Raw genomic sequence first — 14,085 nt, 5'->3', positions numbered from 1 at the left:
GAAGAACAGTCGAGACCTTTCACCTACTTCTCTAGCTACTACTAGGAGCAGGGTGAAAGCTGATCTTGGCCTCATCTCCAATAATTTAGGTAGGAAAAACAAGAATCAACTTAGAAAGGAGGAAACAAGAAGAAACATTATGGATGGGATGCAGCGTACCACCCAGGAATCATGTTCATCAATCAAAGCATGAAGATCATAGCTTGGAATATTCGTGGACTCAGTGGAATCCACAAACAAGAGATTGTTGGGAATATCATTAGGAACCAAAAGCCAATTTTTTTTTAATTCAGGAAACCAAAATGAAGAAGGAAAAATCTCAGATGATTTCTTATGGCAAAAGACTATGTAGTACTACTACAGATTCGAAGGGAGCTTCGAGAGGTCTTCTCACTATCTAGAAGGACTCGTTGGAGGCCACCACTATCTATAATGAAGGTAACATACTCCTCATTAAATTTTTTAACCCCTTGAATCAGTCTAGATGGTTTTTGTTGAATCTATATGCCCCCAACACATGGTATGATAGAAGGTTGTTTTGGATTAAAATTTGGGACCTAGTTTCCAATTTGGGGGGTTCTAAATGCAACATTATGGGAGATTTCAATATTCCTCTTCTAACTTCTAATAAGTTAGGAGGGCTTCCGCCTAATGGGGAAAGTAAAAAACACTTGGCTAATTTGATTGGGGATTTAGCTCTTCATGATGTGGTCCTTGGGGGATGCAAGTTCACTTGGTCTAATAGGAGGGTGGGATAGGACTACATTCAAGTTAGGTTGGATAGAGCTCTCATTTCTATGGACTGGTTGCACACTTTCCACTATAAACTTTCAGCTCTGGTGCGGATTGGTTCTAATCATTCCCCAATTTCCCTTTCTATGGACAAGATTAATAGGTAGAAAGCTTTTCTATTTATATTTGAGAAGATATGGTTGGACCATCTGGTTTACGCAACAAGATCAAGGAATGGTGGGACATTGTTTTGGATGGGACTACTATGTACATGGTTACTAAGAAACTAAGATATATCAAATCTAAAATTTTCAAGTGGAACAAGTTTGACTTTGGCAACATTTTCCAAGTCAAAGAGAAGCTTATGGGCAACCTGGTAGATGTTTAGAATGGCATCTAGACCTGGGGTTATGCTGATGTCTCTCTCAATGCTAAGAAATACATCCTTACAAAGCTGCATAATGTGGTTGGGAAAGAGGAGATGTACTAGAGATAGAGATCTAGAGTGGTTTGACTTTAGGAAGGAGACAAAAACACCAGATTCTTCCATATGTCCACTTTGAAACACCAGGCTGCTAATAGAATTAGTGAAATCAAAAAGGGGACCAAGACTATTAAAAAAGACAATCTAATTACAGAGGAGGCAATTAGATATTTCTTTGAGATTCTCGCTAAGGATCTTAACTTGAATATGGAAGACCAAAATGATGTTTTCATGGCTATACCCAAAATAATTGGGCAGGATTAGAATTAGAACTTGCTAGCCATACCCAAGTATCAGGAAAAAAAGACTATTTTTGGCCTACTGATGGAAAATGCTCGTAGTCCTGATGTCTTCCCCACTTTCTTCTTCCAACAATTATGGGACATTATTCATGAGGATATTGTTCAAGCTGTTCAAGAATTCTTCGGGGCAAGGGATCTCTTGAAAGAATTTAATGCTACCTTTCTTGTCCTCATTCCTAAGATTGTTGGAGCTGACTCTTTTGGTGCTTTCAAACCAATTAGTCTATGCAATTCATTTTATAAGATCTTTACTAAAGTCCTTTCCAATAGACTTTTAGTTATTCTACCGGATATCATCTCTCGCTAGCAATCAAGATTTGTCCCTGGTAGGCAAATTCTTGATTCCATTATGGAAGTTCATGAGGTTATCCACTCTTTGGATGTTGGAAGGCAGGAGGGCTTTCTTCTCAAGATGGATCTTTCTAAGGCATATGACAGAGCTAACTAGGGTTTTTTGGATTGTATTCTTGACACTTTTGGTTTCAATGCTAAGGTGAGGGAGCTTTTCTCTCAACTGGTTAGCACTTTGACCTTTGTTGTCCTGGTGAATGGTGCTCCCTCTAATTTTTTAAAAATTTCCAAGGGTCTCAAATAGGGAGACCCTTTATCCCCCATCATGTTTGTCATTCTAGCAGAAGGCCTAGGGAGGCTCATCCATTCTAGCAAAATGAGAGGGGATCTGGTGGGGCTGAAACCATCCTCTAGCCCTTCAGTGTTCACTCACCAGCAATTTGTTGATGACACCATTATGGGGGGTGAATCCTCAATCAAGGAGGCCAAATCTACTAAAAAGATTCTGAACACTTACTCCAGAGCTTATGGTTAGCTACTCAACTGGGATAAAAGTACAGTTTTCTTCTTTAATACCCTAATCAAAAGGGAGAAGAAGATTGTTTATATTTTAGGATGCAAGGTTGACTTGCTCCCATTTACTTCCTTAGGGCTCCCCTTGGGAGTTAAGCCTCCTAACTCTTTCTAGGATAGTCTAGTGGATCATTTCAATAGGAAACTAGTTGGTTGAAAAGGGATTACTTTAAGTCAAGCGGGTAAGGTCAGCCTAATCAAGTCTACTCTTCAGAACCTCCCACTTATGCCCTTAGCATATTTTCCATCTTGTCCAAGGTGGCTACCCACCTAGAAAACATTCAAAGGAAATTTATGTGGTTAGGGACTGATGATAGAAAGAAGTACCCTCTAGTGGCTTGGGACTCTATCTGTAAGCCCAAGAAGCATGGAGGATTGGGCATAAGAAAGCTAAAATAGTTCAACTCTACCCTCCAAGCCAAATAGATTTGGAGAATTTTCAATAATTTTGGTGAATGGAGAGACATTATGTTATCCAAGTATGCTTACAACCTCAACCTTAAACAATTCATTAACAAAGAGGCTCACCCCTATGGCTCTTTCATCTGGAATGGGTTGGTGCGTTCAAAGGACTTAGCTTTTGGAAAAGCCAAATGGTCTGTGGGAAATGTAGAAGATATCAATTTTTTGAGGGATGAATAGCTTAGCTAGGGCCCTCTCTAGGAGATTAAGGATTTAAATGTTTGGGCTAATATTTTCTTTGAAAGATTTGGCAACAAGGTGAGGGACTAATGAGCCAATGATAGGTGGATTAATCTTACTAAGGTTTATGTAGAGCTAAAGTCGCTTATGGACCTGTTGAGACTCATTCCTTTATCCAATAATAAGGATGTTATTGTTTGGGGGGACACCGCTAATGGCCTCTATTCAATGGCTTCTAGCTATGCATCTCTTTTACCTTAGGTCCAAGCCCCAGTGTGCATGAAAGCCTGGCTCCTTGGTCTTACCCCGAAGATCAACTTTTTCATCTGGACCCTTCTATAGAATGGCATCCTCACTGTGGATAATCTTGCCAAATGAAGTAACATGATACCTAATAGATTTATCTTATGTAAATGAAATTGTGAGAGTGTTGATCATTTGTTCTTACTTTGCCCTTTCATTGCAGCCATCTGGTCTCATCTCCTATCTTTTCTCAATATGTCCTAGTGTTTTCTTTCTAACATCTTGGAGCTCTTTTTTCATCTGCAATATGGTTTGGAGTTTAATCTCTCCAAGTCCTTATGGCTATGGGTTTTACCCCATGTCTATTGGGGAGTGTGAAAGGAGAGGAATAATTGTATCTTCAAGGACAAGGAGGTGAATGAGAAGATGGTTTTCCAAAAATGCTTTCATGCTCTGATGGAAAACCACACCATTGCCAATGGCCCTATCCCCACCCTTATGCCTATGGTTAAAAATAAAAGAGAAGGTTGGTGCAGGTCTCTCCCTCTTGAGGGATGGCTCAAAGACAAGTTTGATGGGGCTGCTAAAGGCAACCTTGGTAGGGCTAGGGTGGGAGGAATCATCAGGAATGAACATGGCAAAGGCATAGCAAATTTTGTTGCTCCCATTGGTAGCCAAACCAATCACCATGTCGAGGCCTTGGCTGCTCACTAGACTATCAAGTTGGCCAAAAAAAGTGAGAGTTAAATGTCTTTGGCTAGAGGGAGACTCTAAAAACATTATAAATTTCCTTAAGGGAAAAAATAAACCTACTTGGACTACACCTAATATAATTGGAGAAAGCATCAAAGACCTCCAGTCTTTCAAAAAAACAAATGTGGCACATGAGTACCACGAGGCCAATATGGTGGTGGACAAGCTGGCAAATTGCGGGATAAAGCATAGTGAGGTGTCCAAGTGGATGGATGGATTTGACATTCTATTAGAAGTTAATGAAGCCATTGGAAAGGATCATATCCCAGGAAGATTTGGAATTATTAATGATCATAATGAAAATTAGTTGTTCGCAAGCTGGGTGCAGTACCAACATGTGTGTTCTTAATAAGGTAAAAAAAAATTATTGGGAAGGTGCAAAACTACAATCTCTCCAATACTTTCCATATCAACAATATCTTTCATCACAAGCTGAGAAACCAAATTCACAAGGATATTTCTAGTGACAAGAAAAATAGGGGAGCCAAAAACTTGTAGGCTTTAAAGGTTTTGGGTTTTAGAGGGAAAGGTGAGGAGAACATCATGGTGGGAGAATGACATAATGAGAGCCAAAGGATGAGGCTTTGAAATGGGAGAGGAGAACCAAAATATGGGAAATCCTAAAGAAAGGTGAGATTACCAGCTACATTGAGTGCCTTCATGGTTGGAAACCCTTGATTACCAAATCAATGGTCAAAAACTAGAATGAGGGCATGGTGGAGATTGATGGGGTGGAGTTCTCAATCATTAAAGAAATTATTTCATGTGTTATTGGTATCCCCATCATTGGCAAAAAATTCTATAGAGATCATAAAATCTCTAGGCAAGCGGTTGCGGAGTTCACCAAAAACTAGGAGGAGAAAAAAAGGCTGGTGAAGCAAGGCACCCACTACCTCCCAAGGTCTATCAAGCCTCTTTGGAGATTTGTGCTAAGGTCTATCTTCAAATACATCATGCTTAACACTAGGTTTGACCGCATTTGCACCTACCATTTCGTGATGCTCAACCATTTCAAGTACGGGGTTAAAATCTCCATCCCCTTTTACATATATTCTTCCATGAATGAGAACATTAATGAGTTCCAAGATAAGAAAACTAGGAATCCTACTCTCCACGAGGGCTACTCTTGTTGATTTATGAATATTTTAAGGCTAGGACTATTAGCAAACACATCAAAGATAGGAAAGAGGGAAAGAAAGTGAAAAGGAACTCTGAGGATTCTGATGAAATTTACTCCCCTTCAAATATAGAGGAAGGTTTGGACATGTATATGGACTCCAAAGACTCCAAGGTCCCACAACACAACTCGAGAAAAATATCCCATAATAGCAAGGAGTTGGTTGCGCCCCCTGAGCCAGGGAAAGATGCCTCATTAGACAAGGGGTACAATGAGCAAGATGAAGGTATCAAAATGAGAGGAGATAGCACCGAGGCTGAAGAGAATATTAGGGCTGAGGAAGGAAAAGAAAGAAGGAAGAGCAAAAGAAACATAGTAATAAAAGTGCCTTCTAGTAGAGAAAAGGATGCCACAAGGACTGTCAAGCAAAAGAGGAAAAGTTTGGAAGACAACAAGGAAAAATAGGGGGAGGGAAGCGAGAAGATGAAGGTGAACCCTATGGAAAAGCTAGAGAAGGATCCCAATGAGGGTTATGAAGAGGTTGGCACTTCCACCTATAGGTTCTTGATCACTAGGAGGGATAGGAAGGTGGTTTGGAGAAACTTTGACCACTCCAAGGCCAATTTGGGGACCAAAAGAGAAATTATTCGCACCTAGGTCAGAGAGAATGAAGAAGGTAGGATCTAGCTGGAAGAACTTATTGATCCTACCTTGGTCATCCTTAGTGACATTACCAGGGAAAATCTGGAGATGGATGTCCTAAATAATGCAAAGAATAGCATTGTGGATAGCTATAGGACCACTAAATGGCTCTACCATGAAAGCCTCAAGCTCAAACACAGACTCAGCATGCTAGAAAGGGATACCTACAGCCTCAAGAATAGGGTTAATGAAGATGAGCTTAGCCTGGAGAAGAAAATGGATGTGTTTAACACTAGTTCCCTTGAGATGGTGAATACCTTGCAAGGCCTTGCTAAGAAAAATAACAACATTCTCAAGGAAAATGAGAGCATCAAAAGGTTCATCCACTTTGGGGATGATCTGAATATTGGCAAGGAATATGAATAGGACATCATCCTGAAGGACAAGCCTCTAGATGAAGGTGCAAGGAAAAGAACCAAGTCCAGCACCAAGAAGAAAGATACATTGGCCCCTGAGAAAGATCCTTTAGAGATGAAGAAGGAGGTGGAAAAGCTATCTGAGCTTGAAATCAATGCTATTGAGATGCTCGGAGACATCATTTGATGTGTCATGGCCTCTAGCAGCCTATCCTAGTTTTTTGGTGCTTCTCCCTGGGTTTTTCATGTTTATTGTTTTTGGGAGTTGTTGTTTTTCTTTTTGGCACTCGGTTGTCTTTTTCATTTAAATTGTTGACTATTTAACTATGTATGGGGTTTCATGGCCCTTTTAAAGCCTATTTTTCTTCATAAAAAACTTTACTAGCATATTCATCTCATAGAGGATTTAAATTTTATCAAATGGATGTAAACTTGAATGGAATTCTTGATGAGGAGATCTACATTAAACAACCTGAAGGTTTTGTAGATCCTAGCAAAAAGGACATGGTCTACAAATTAAAAAAGGCATTATCTAGTCTCAAGAAAGCTCCTAGAGCTTGGTATGAAAGACTTCATAACTACTTGATACATATTGGTTTTCAAAGAACAAAGGATAACAATAGTATGTATATCAAAGAAGGATCTGACAAAAAGATTGTGTTAGCAGAAATATTTGTTGATGATACTTTATTCATAGGAAATGATGACTTGTGCATGGTATTTTTAGAAGAAATGAGTAAAGAATTTGAGATGTCTATGTTTGGAGAGATAAAATGCTTTGTTGGATTGCATATTCAATAGAAGAAAGATGGTATATACATTACTCAATCTAAATATATCAAGGAGATACTAAAGAAATTTGGAATGGAAGATTCAAGACTAGTTGGAATGCCTATGTCTACTGGACATTAGCTTTCCAAAAATGATGATTCCAAAGAGGTAGATCATACCACATATAGATCAATGATTGGAAAAGTGTAGTATGTGGTGCATACAAGGCCTAATATTGCATTAGCAGTTGATATGGTGGCAAGATTCTTAGCAAATCCCAAAGAAAATCACATGATGGAAGCCAAAAGAATCATGAGATATTTGAAAGGTACTAAAGAATATGGTTCATTGTACAAAATAGGAGAAATTTTGGATTTAAAAGTATTTACATATACTTATTGGGTAGGAAGTATTGATGACAGAAAAAAAATAGTTTTGGACCATTCTTTCTTAGTGAAAGACTAGTGCCTTGGACAAACAAGAAATAGAATTGTATCCCTTAGTCCATAATAGAGGCAGAATATGTGGCAGCAGTACTCAGTTGTTCTAATATTGTTTGGTTCAAATAACTATTGGTAGGTATAAAGACAGAGATCAAGGATCTAGTAGTTATATACTATGATAACACTAGTGCAATCAATATATCAAAGAATCTAGTGATGCATACCAAAATGAAACACACTTCTATAAAATATCATTTCTTAAGAGTATTGGTACAAGATAAAGAGGTAAGGTTGGAATATGTGAATACAAAAGAATAAATTGTAGACATATTCACCAAGCCATTACCTAAGGATGCATTTATGTATCTAAGATGTAAGCTAGGGATCATTGAAGTTTAGTGATGCATCAACTAGAGCATGTTGAAGATCAATCAATTGGTGCAATATTGAAAAGGGCATATTACAAATGAATCTATACTTGAGGCACATTGATATTCACAAAACATTGTCTTTGGCATGGGATGTCAAAGAGGGAGAAGTTTGTTGTCATATAGAAATTTTGTAAAGAGAAAGAGATGTCAAGGAGGGAGAATGAACTTGGTCTGATATCAAAGGCAAGGTTTTCTATTAGAATAAGTTGTAGTAGACAGAAGTTTTTTGATAAAGGGAGAAACTAAAGGAAGAAAGAGTTCACGCTAATAGAGGGAGTTCTCATGGATGAGAATTGGAATGAAACTAGGGATATATTCCTTACTTTTTTCCTTACTCTAAAAATTTCATTATGCTATGACATGTTGTGTTGCCATCAATGCCAAAGAGGGAGATTGTTGAAACAATTGATTAATTGTGTATTGTCTTTGATATTACACAAAATGCCATATCATCACCAGTCAGTGTATGTCGAGCTCATTTGGGCATTGAAGATAGTTTTCTATGACTACCAAGAATTCTAGAGTTGTCCTCGTTCAAAATTCAGTATCTACCAAGTTCACTTGAGTGCCAAAGGAAAGTTTGTGGAAGATGAGTGTTAACTAAGCTTACTTAGTTAATGAAGGAAATGTTGGATAGAACTAGTGTTAATCGAGATCACTCAGTTACCAAAGGAACTTTTCAAATATGTATTATTGACCAAGTTCACTTGGTTAACACAGGAAAATCATCTTTGAGTTAATGTCTACCGAGCAAGGTAGGCTAACAAAGGATTTTTCTTTTTTTGGCATATTGAGTTCAATTGATTTATTTTTTGGTTCTAGCTGACTGAGGAGATAAATATCAATTATTCTAAGTTCTATTCTAGTTCACTTAACAATATGAAAGATATAAATATAAGGTCAAGTTGAGGTTTAGCATGTGTGTGTGAATGCATGGAAGAGAATTGAATATTTGATGATGCTACGAGGAAGCAAATCAAGAAGGATAAGTAGAATATCCTTGAGAAGATGAAAAGACATATTTGATCAAGAAGGATCAAGTATACAAGGCAGAATTGAGATCTATAATTAGCAATTTAGTTGCATCAAAAATTAGGGTTGGTTCCTAATAGGGCTCACTTCAAAAGAGTGAAAATCAGTAACTAGTTGTAATTGGTGGTTTTTCCCAAATTGGGTTTCCACCTTAAAATCTTGGTATCAAATGTTTTCATGCTGTTTTTTTATGTGTTTGCAACTAAGTCAAACTAATATTAATCACAGATAACATCTTAATATTTTCACATTAAGTATTTACCGAGCTACAAAATTTCTTGTTTGTTTGTCAAGCTTTAGCAGAGTTCAATTTTTAGAGGTTATTTTGTACTAACATCTAAAGGATCTAGAATTTATTTTAGTAGTAACGGATTCAACCTCCCCTCTCAATTACTCCTCTTATATTTCCTTATTGTAGTTTTAGCTCCTTGTAAAACCTGGTGGACACTTTATCATAGATCTTTTATTTTTTTGTAAGGGGTTTTAGGTCCCCTCAAAACCTATTTTTACCTTAATCCAAAAAGAAAGTTAGGGTAACAATATTTTACAGGAAAGTGTTGAAAATGAAAACTCTTGATGGACATAAGTTGCAGCCACAACGCTTTTGCAAATTAAAGCTTCAAAAGGATCAAGTAAGAAACAAATGAAACTAGGAGCAATGTGCCCTCAACTCCACTAATGCAATAGTCAAAGGAAACTAATGGAAACCATAGGATGTTTCACAACCTATCAAATCATGCAACTATGAAAAGTGTGCACACATTAGACAATTTGTTATGCAAGAACTCAAAGGTAATCCTTTCTCCAATTTGTCAAAATAGAGGATTTTTTTAGCAAATGACAAACATTGGAACTAATTGATCACAAGAGCATTAAAATACAATTAAACCATTGGCTCTATAATTATTTATAAACATAAATTAACAAAGGAAATGCAGGTTTTAGCAAGAAATACTACACATAGAATGAGAGCACCAATAGCATACTTTATTGCATCAAAATATTAGCCTTGAATGCATATTACATCCATGTATTTATAGGAAAATCCATTTTTAATGCAATTTTTGGATCTAGTGACTTTTCCTTGAAAAAAGCATGTTAAAATCACTAATTTAGAGCAAATTATGTATAAAGAGACTCTTAACTAGGTGTTGAGTAGGCATGCACTATTTATTTTATTAATTACATGGTGCACAGAACTTTACATGACTCATAAAGTCACAAAGAAGAAGATAAGAAGAGAGAAGACTTGGGATGATCTAGGAGTCTTTGGCACTTCTTAAGATGCAAGCTTGAGCTTTACTATGAGTCTCTATTAGTTAAACTATTGGCAAAATGTGTTTTAACTGCATGAAATGCTTTTTTAAAAAAAATAGAAATGGCAGTTAACTATCAACACCACCACAACTAATCCCAAAACTATAAGCATACCTATGCACCTTGAAAAACTATTCACCTATGCACCTGCACACCTTAGGGTGTGACAAGATCAAATCTGGAAGGATTTTTCTAACTACCAAAATTTTAATTTCTAACATTTGGGTCCTCTGGACCCTCTATCAATCTAATGTCTAGGTATGTGTCTTTGAAATTTTGGCAGATGGAGACAATCTCATGAGGTTCCAATAAGTCAAGGGCCTTATATTTTCTCCTTACCTCTCTATGATAATCTTAGACCTCATGTCTTACTTCCATAAAATCATCCATCTTAGAATCCATTTCTTTCAGTATCTCCATAGTTCTAAATATTCTTTTCACATCATCAATAGAGGATACTATTAAAAGTGATGGTCAAAAAAATTTCCAACTATCTTTTTTTAACATAATTGAGTCCTAAAGTCATCTTGTAATATCTCTAGACTCTTTATGCTATACAATTTTTTAACCTCCAAAATCTAGGCTTGAGCCCTAGCTTGTGTGTCTTGAATGTCTTTGTATAGACCCAACATGACCTTATTTCCTAATTGAATATTATTAATCCAATCATCAATATTATCTATCTCTTCTCCTAAATATATGTTCAAGAACATCTAATATTTTTGACCCTTTATAGTCCTTAGGGCTTCCAAGTCATTCGTCCAGGTGGATACTTCTTCTAGTATCCTAAAATCATGGTTGACTAGTGTTAGAAGACTATTACTTTCTTTTGTATGCTATGAAAGATATGCGTGTTTGCCTCTATTATCTCTATTCATTTCTCTTCAAAATTGTTGTGACATCTATGACACTCATCAAAAATTGATCTGATAGGTGTTAGGGAGGTCAATGAACCTACCACTTCTCTAAAAAAACCTTTCAAAACCTCATTTTTCTATCTTAGAACTTGGATCTCCTCCTCCCCCTAATCCAATTATTGGAATACATGTTTTAACACCAAAATCATCAAAGCTTTAGTAGTTTCTATTAGTGTAAATAATTAATTATTATTACACTTTACTTAAGTTTACTTAGGATAATGCATTTTTATATTAGTTGTCATGTAGACACTTAGGAATATGCATAGACATATGAGTTGTCTTATTGACAACACGGGAGTTAGCAACTTATTAGAGCACATGATGTCTACAACATCTCTTTATGAGATACACCTATGTAAACTTATCCTCTCATCATCACACAAACTCCTATGCTCAATGGAGGATAATCCACCTTTGGAGGACATGTGCTGAGTTGTAATACATATCTCTTTGCTAACTCCTAGTCATTCTAGTTGCCTTTATATACAGGCACTTCTAGCGTGTATTCATCTCATATCCAATCATCTAATAACCATTATTATTTGATCATTATTAGTCTCTCTTGTGCTATCTATTGAGCTTCTTGATTTTGGTGTTGAATTATTTCCTTAGGCAGATTCTTACATGGTATCAACGCCACGAGAGCTTCTTTGCATAGCCATTGGAGAGATTTTTATTTTGCAAGAGAATATTAGAGCTTTTTGGTGCAGACTAGATATTGGCATCATATTCAAAAGGTCAAAAAACTACCCAAATCAACTTTTGTTTCATCAAAATTGGACATCTGAGGTGAAATCTAGAGTCATTTGATTTTTGGAGGTGTGATGGTAGCAACTCAAGAAAAATAATTACAAAGGTGATTTTCAAACAACAATATCTCCCTCATACAAACTCCTTTTTTGAGCAATTTTTTTTGTTTTGGGGTAGAATTTTGTGATCTACACATTGGTGCAAGATGTTTGAGATCTTTGTTCCTGAATTTTTCTATAAATTGCAAATCCTAATTTTTGCAACTTCAAAGGCCTAGTTTGGGCTCATCTAGACACATATTTAAGTGCTATTTTTTTTGAGAGTGCATTATTTTTTGTCTACTTTCTAGATCTAGTATTAGTTTGGAGTAATTCTAGGTAGATAGTACTTTCAAATTTTGGTCACATTTTGGCCTGTTGGCACTTGTAATTAATTAGATCCTTGAGAGGTCTTGTATCTTATCTTGTTGAGTCTAAAATAGCTTCATATTTTTTGTTGCAACCATAAAAATTATCAGTTCACTTACGCCCTAAATTGGTAAGTGGTCATTGTAATTGCACTAAATAGAAAGTGTCAAATCATGCATTGGGGGGGGGTTGTTTTTTTTTTTGCATTTTGGGGGTCATACATTATTCATTCTCATGGAGTCATGTCAAAAGTGTCACTTTGGTTTAAGATTCAAATTGACAAAAAGGAACTATTAGAAATGGAGTGCTTTGATGATTGATCATTTAAGAGAACATAAGGAAGTGTTTCCTTATCTATATTTGAAGATATTTCCACCTAATACTAATTGGGAACATCTTTCTCTTCTTCTTTGCTTTATGTATAATGGTATGAGTAAGGAATCTTTTGCTCCTCTTAGTAAGGAAAGTATTCCTAATGACATTTGGATGTGTCTTTGGGAAGCATATGGAGATCTACGAGTCCCTCCATTACCAAAGGACATGCTACCTCCAGGCACTCTAGTTGTGGTACCTACAACTCCAGTTGATATCATACCTCCTGATGCTCCTGTTGCTTCCATTGATCCAGTTCTAGCAACAGATGCTCCTAATTCAATGCAATAGGAAACACCATGTCTTCCTATTTTAGCTTCATGAGATGACTTCCTTCCAAAAATTGTAGTGTTATTTGTGGAGTCTTACATTGAAGATGTGGGAGACATTATTGATGACATCCATCTTCTCTTTTTTGAGGACAACTCATCTTCACTTGTTGCAAGGGAACACTCTAACCCTCAACCACTTGATCTTTCTTTTGAGATTAACATGATTATGGAAACTTATTTTTACTAGTTGGAGGAATCTTTTACTTCAAAGGAGACATATTAGTCTTTGGAGATTGAAATCTAGTTTCCTCAGACATCATATCTTTTGAGGATTCTTCCTATTAGTTGCGGAGAATTCTCTACTACACCTATGGACCCACTTCTTCCTACAAGGAGGAACATCATTTAGTTTTCATGGTGTAGCTTCTTTAGTCATCAAGGAGCTTCTTTCATGGGTGCACATTCATCATTATGGGGAGGCTACATTGCTTCTCTTCCCATATCTTCCTATAAGGATGGTTCCTTGTCTTTGGAGTTTGATTCACTTTCATACATGGACATGTTACCTTTCTTTCCACCTTCTTTTGAGCATCCACTAGATTGTCTTGTGGCATCTACATTCATCAAGGACTTTTCAACATATGAGCAAACTTCAAAGACAACATCCATAGCATACTACATATGGATTCTTCATCCATCTTCCTATCCACAATGGGAAGTATACTTACACCTATACTTGGTGTATCTTCTTCCTAAAGGGACAAATGTTATTTTTAGACATTGGATACTTTTTTGTCTTCATGACATCCTTGTAGGAGATTATTCAATATGGGGGGATACCATCATGTATTTTTTCTTATGGGGGATATATGTGTGTGCATGCATGATGCATGTCATACTAGGGGGGTCTTGATTACTACATCCTTGCATGCATCTTGTATTTCTTTATGTCTATTTTTGGGGAAGGATTTTTCCCATGAGGTTTTCCCTCTTTCTCCATTTTCTAAGAGATTGCATTGCATTGCATGTAGAGAAATGCATTTATACATGGGTACCTAACATGTCCTAGTAGTTGGGACCCATCATGCATTTTTATCATAGCTTGTGTGAGCTTAAGTGAATTCCCCTAAGTTGCACTTAAGGAAGGGTTTTAGTGTAAATAATTTATTATCATT

Source organism: Cupressus sempervirens, chromosome 7 (assembly GCF_028749045.1).
Source record: "Cupressus sempervirens isolate cs-2001-9-10 chromosome 7, ASM2874904v1, whole genome shotgun sequence".
Lineage (NCBI taxonomy): Eukaryota > Viridiplantae > Streptophyta > Pinopsida > Cupressales > Cupressaceae > Cupressus > Cupressus sempervirens.
This window is presented reverse-complemented; position numbering follows the sequence as displayed.